At 37.2% G+C, this 6,000-nt stretch overlaps 1 long non-coding RNA gene across 1 annotated transcript in view; it reads right to left on the bottom strand.

Moving 5' to 3' along the window:
• Positions 1-1,038: 1,038 nt before the first annotated feature.
• Positions 1,039-6,000, bottom strand: part of LOC144079433 (uncharacterized) — a 62,948-nt gene continuing 57,986 nt past the window's right edge. Inside the window, exon 4 of the long non-coding RNA XR_013301524.1 lies at positions 1,039-1,119. This is a non-coding gene — a long non-coding RNA (uncharacterized LOC144079433). The remainder of the gene's footprint in view (positions 1,120-6,000) is intronic.

Here is a 6,000-nt window from a genome sequence, read left to right as displayed (position 1 = left end):
CTATACTATGTCGTTTTTTACGGAAAAAAGCCTTACTATACTATGTCGTTTTTTTAAAGCAAAAAGCCTTACTATACTATGTCGTTTTTTTAAAGCAAAAAGCCTTACTATACTATGTCGTTTTTTAAGAAAAAAGCCTTACTATACTATGTCGTTTTTTAAAGAAAAAAGACTTACTATACTATGTCGTTTTTTAAAGCAAAATGCCTTACTATACTATGTCGTTTTTTACGGAAAAAAGCCGTACTATACTATGTCGTTTTTAAAAGCAAAAAGCCTTACTATACTATGTCGTTTTTTACGGAAAAAAGCCTTACTATACTATGTCGTTTTTTAAAGCAAAAAGCCTTACTATACTATATCGTTTTTTTAAAGCAAAAAGCCTTACTATAATATGCCGTTTTTTAAGAAAAAAGCCTTACTATACTATGTCGTTTTTTAAAGAAAAAAAGCCTTACTATACTATGTCGTTTTTTAAAGAAAAAAGACTTACTATACTATGTCGTTTTTTAAAGCAAAAAGCCTTACTATACTATGTCGTTTTTTAAAGAAAAAAAGCCTTACTATACTATGTCGTTTTTTACGGAAAAAAGCCTTACTATACTATGTCGTTTTTTAAAGCAAAAAGCCTTACTATACTATGTCGTTTTTTAAAGCAAAAAGCCTTACTATACTATGTCGTTTTTTACGGAAAAAAGCCTTACTATACTATGTCGTTTTTTAAAGAAAAAAGACTTACTATACTATGTCGTTTTTTTAAAGAAAAAAGCCTTACTATACTATGTCGTTTTTTAAAAGAAAAAACCTTACTTTACTATGTCGTTTTTTACAAAAAAAGCCTTACTATACTATGTCGTCTTTTAAAGGAAAAAGCCTTACGATACATGGTAGTTTTTTAAGAGAAAAGCTTTACTATACTATGTCGTTTTTTAACGAAAAAAGCCTTACTATACTTTGTCGTTTTTTAAGAAAAAAGCCTTGGTCATTAAAAAAAAAACCTTACTGTACATGGTCATTTTTATGAGAAAAAAAGCCTTACTTTAGGGGGGCCCAGTGGTTGAGTGGTTTCCACGTCGACATCACAGTGGGGATCCTGGGTTAAAATCTCGGATGGTTCACCTGTGTGGAGTTTGCGAAAAAAAAGGCTTACTATACATGGTCATCGTTTATGAAAAAAGCCTTACTATACATGGTCATTTTTTAGCAAATAAGCCTTACTAGACATGGTCGTTTTTACGAAAAAAAGCCTTACTATATGGTCATTTTTTAACTAAAAAGCCTTACTATACATGGTCATTTTTTAACTAAAAAGCCTTACTTTACATGATATTTTTTTAAAAGCCTTACTATACATGGTCGTTTTTAAAAAAAGCCTTACTATACATGATCTTTTTTTTTTTAAAGCCTTACTATACATGGTCGTTTTGAAAGAAAAGCCTTGCTATACATGGTCGTTTTTATGAAAAAAGCCTTACTATACTATGTCCTTTTTTAAGAAAAAAGCCTTACTATACATGGTCGTTTTTTCAGGAAATAAAAGGCTTACTATACATGCTACTTAAACAAACATACTATCCATGAGCCTTTTCTTTTTCTTCTTCACAGGACCTGCGCCAACTTCCCCTCCCGCGGTTTATCGGCGCGCCCCCTAGCGGCGACGCCGCCAAACGCCCCCTGAAAGACGCTTCTCGCACGCCCGGCGGCCAATCGAACCCAAATTAAAAAAAAAAAAAAGCGCTCATCCTCCAAAGTGTTCCTCCTCGATCCAATCACTTTGTCTGGAGTAATTAAAATGATTATCTTAATGAGCTTAATTAACTACATTTGACTACGGGATACGGCCATATGGCGGCGGAAAACAAAGACGGCAGCTAATTAAAGTTAAAATAATGCAGGTTTTAATTAACTCAACCCCGAGGCGTCAACATTTTCACATGTATCCCAGCTGATAATTAAAAAGTCCTCCTGCCCGAGCAGCATTTTTTTTGTTTTTTTTCTTCTTCCTCGTCCTCCTCATCCTCCTCGTGGCGAGCTAATTAAATCTGGAAAATAAATTAGCGACGCCACGGCGCTCCAAATATGAAGATGACTTCACTTTCTAATGAAATTAATTAGCTGCGCCAACCGGACGGGGCGACGGAGGCGAGCCGGCCGGCCTACGGCGGAGCGACTCGACTCGACCAATCGGAACGCAGGTAGGCGGGGTGCCCCCGTAGCGTCTAGCAGCCGATGTAGCATGTAGCGTTTTAGCAGGTATGTGATTTGTACCAAACAGACGTTTGAATGCCATATTTTGGAGGATTTTTTTTTTTTTTTTAAAGTCAAAATCCATTCATTCATTCATTTTACACATTTTGGACCAAAAATTTCAATTTATGACCCATAGTTGGCCTTCTTTAATAGCCAAAATTTGTCCACAAATCCAATTTTGAGATTCATTTTCAAACATTCACATCAACTAATATTCAATTCACACATTTATGACATTATTTCACCAATTAGTCCACATTTTTGACCAAAAACACAAAATAAACTCAACATTGCGTACCCAAATCATTCCTATTCATGTAACATTCAATTGGCATTTAAACATATTCACAAAAAAATTTGCATCTTTTTGACCAAAATTCTTTTTTTTTACCAAAACAGGTGCCATTTTTAATCCCGCCCCCTCAAAAAAGTGTCTATAATTAATCCTCATTCCTATTTACATAACAATAAATTAGGACCTTCGGACTATAACATATTAAAACCTTAATTTGATCAAATATTGACCTTTTGACCCTCCCATTAAATTCCATTCCTACATCAAAACAGCACAAATTGATATAATTCCTTTTCATACCAAATTTGCATAACCCATTCATTCATTTTCTGTACCAATTATCCTCACAAGGTTCACGGGGGGTGCTAGAGCCTATCCCAGCTAACTATAGGCACCAGGCAAGAGACACCTTGGACAGCCAATCGCATGGCCCAAGGAGACAAACGACCAATCCCTCATAGCTAGCAACAAGTTAGCATACAATTAGTCTACAAGTTAGCATACAATTAGCCTGCAAGTTAGCATACAATTAGGCACAAGGAGACAAACGACCAATCCCTCATAGCCAGCAACAAGTTAGCATACAATTAGCTTAGCATGCATGTTTTGGGGATGTGGCAGGAAAACAGACTACCCGGAGAAAACCCACACATGAACCCTTGTTCTCAGAACAGCAAGGCTACTAACGCGCTAACCACTCATCCACCTAACTAAGCATTTACTCATAGCTAGGAACAAGTTAGCATACAATTAGCCTAGCATGCATGTTTTGGGGATGTAGTAGGAAAGCGGACTACCCGGAGAAACCCCACACATGAAACCATGTTCTCAGAACAGTGAGGCTAACACGCTAACCACTCATCCACCTAAACATTTACTCATAGCTTGGAACAAGTTAGCATACAATTAGCCTAGCATGCATGTTTTGCGGACCTAGGAGGAAAGCAGACTACCCGGGGAAAACCCACACATGAACCCTTGATCTCAGAACAGCGAGGCTACTAACGCGCTAACCACTCATCCCCTAACTAAGCATTTAGTCATAGCACAGAACAAGTTAGCATACAATTAGCCTAGCATGCATGTTTTTGGGGATGTAGTAGGAAAGCGGACTACCCGGAGAAACCCCACACATGAAACCATATTCTCAGAACAGTGAGGCTAGCGTGCTAACCACTCATCCACCTAAACATTTACTCATAGCTCGGAACAAGTTAGCATACAATTAGCCTAGCATGCATGTTTTGCGGACCTAGGAGGAAAGCAGACTACCCGGGGAAAACCCACACATGAACCCTTGATCTCAGAACAGCGCGGCTACTAACGCGCTAACCACTCATCCCCTAACTAACCATTTAGTCATAGCACAGAACAAGTTAGCATACAATTAGCCTAGCATGCATGTTTTTGGGGATGTAATAGGAAAGCGGACTACCCGGGAAAAAACCCACACTTGAACCCTCGATCTCAGAACGGTGAAGCTAACGCGCTAACCACTCAAACACTTAACTTAGCATTTACATATTTTTTTACTTTTTTGACCGAAACATTCCTATTAACCGGCGATCTGACGTTTAGCTTTTTTGAAGCTAAAGCGCCGGCGCGGCTTAATTGAAAGAAGACAGAGGTCGTGTCGAGCACCCCCAGCCAGGCGCGAGAAAAGGTGTCAAGATTTCCTCCAAACGAGCGGCGAGGCCAAAGCGCGTGACGGGGGTTAAAAAGTAGCCTCCCCTCTGAGCGCTAACGTAGCAATTACGCTAACAATCTGGCCGAGAAGAGAAACGACGGCGATAAAATTGGCCGCGATAGCGTTCTTATCTCCACCTAACGACCGGCCGGGCTACCGTTTGTCAAGGCGGCGCGTTAAAACGTCCGACCTCCGAAGCGCTTCACGTGCGAGCCGCACTTTTACGTGCGCTTTCCCACGTGCCGCTAACGGTGGCTAATTAGCGCCCCGGCGTATTTATAACCGGCGACGAATGGAATGCGCGTGGCCGGCGACGACATTTCACCGGAGCTAATTAGACGCCTGGTCGCCCCCCCGTCGACGCGCGCGTGGCATCGTGTCGACGAACTTATTACTTTAGCCGCCATTAACGCCGTTACGCCAACGTGTTCCTCGAAAAAAATTTTTTTTTTACATTGTGATGATCAACTCATGAAGGATGAATTAATGATTTTAAAAAAATTGAACTGAATGCTTCTATACAACAAGAAACTAATAAATAATCAATAAATAACTAATAAATAAATAAGTAGTCATAATAACTAGTCAACAACGTAAATACGTAGGGAAGTGGACAAATACCACATAAATAATAAATAAATAATCAATAAGTAGTACATAAATAAGTAGTCATAATAACATGAATATGTAGGAAAGTGGACAAATAAGACATAAATAATAAGTAATCAATAATAAGTAGTAAATAAGTAGTAAATAAATAAGTACTAAATAAATAAGTACTAAATAAATAAGTAGTAATTAAATAAGTAGTAAATAAATAAGTTGTCATAATAAGTAGTCAACAACGTAAATACGTAGGGAAGTGGACAAATAATACATAAATAATAAATATCTAATCAATAATATGTAGTAAATAAATAAGTAGTAAGTCATTAAGTAGTAAATAAATAAGTAGTCATAATTAGTAGTCAACAACGTAAAATAATAAATAAATAATCAATAATAAGTAGTAAATAAATAAGTAGTCAACAACGTAAATACGTAGGGAAGTGGACAAATAAGACAAATAATAAATCATGCGTAGTAAATAAATAAGTAGTCAACAACATAAATAAGTAGGGAAGTACACAAATAATACAAATAAACAAACTAACTAAAAATACGTAATAAAAAAATAAGTGGTCATAATAAGTAGTCAACATACGAAAGTGCGCAAATAACAACAACAAACAAGCTAACAGATAAATAATCAAGAATTATTATATAAATAAGTAGTCAGAATAAGTAGTCAACAACCTAAATAAGTAGGGAAGTACGCAAATAACAACAACAAACAAACAGACAAATAATGAATGAATGAATAAGTCAAATAAATAAGTAGTCAACAACGTAAATAAGTGGACAAATAACAACAACAACAAAAAACAGATAAACAATCAATAAATAATTAATAAATAAGTAGTCGAATTAGACGTATGTGTTGTCAATGGAAGCTGTAAAAAATGTAAACAAATGTAAAAACCTCAATATTATTCATTTCCGACCAAAAGATTGAGATCCAATTTCTGATCAGGACATATCTAAAAAAAAAAACGTCTATTGCCGTCATTGGCAACGCCGACCAGTTTTAGTAACCGACTTTCTTTTTGGAGAACGGCGCGGCGCTCAGCTAGCGGCGTCTCGCGCGCGCTGGCCCGCGTCTCGTAGATTAATTTGAAGCGCCGGCTGACTCGTGATTCCCTTTAATTAACGAGAGAATTAGCGGCTT

This window comes from Stigmatopora argus, chromosome 8, assembly GCF_051989625.1.
Source record: "Stigmatopora argus isolate UIUO_Sarg chromosome 8, RoL_Sarg_1.0, whole genome shotgun sequence".
NCBI lineage: Eukaryota > Metazoa > Chordata > Actinopteri > Syngnathiformes > Syngnathidae > Stigmatopora > Stigmatopora argus.
The sequence above is the reverse complement of the archived record's forward strand: the minus strand, read 5'-3'. Positions and strand labels throughout refer to the sequence as shown.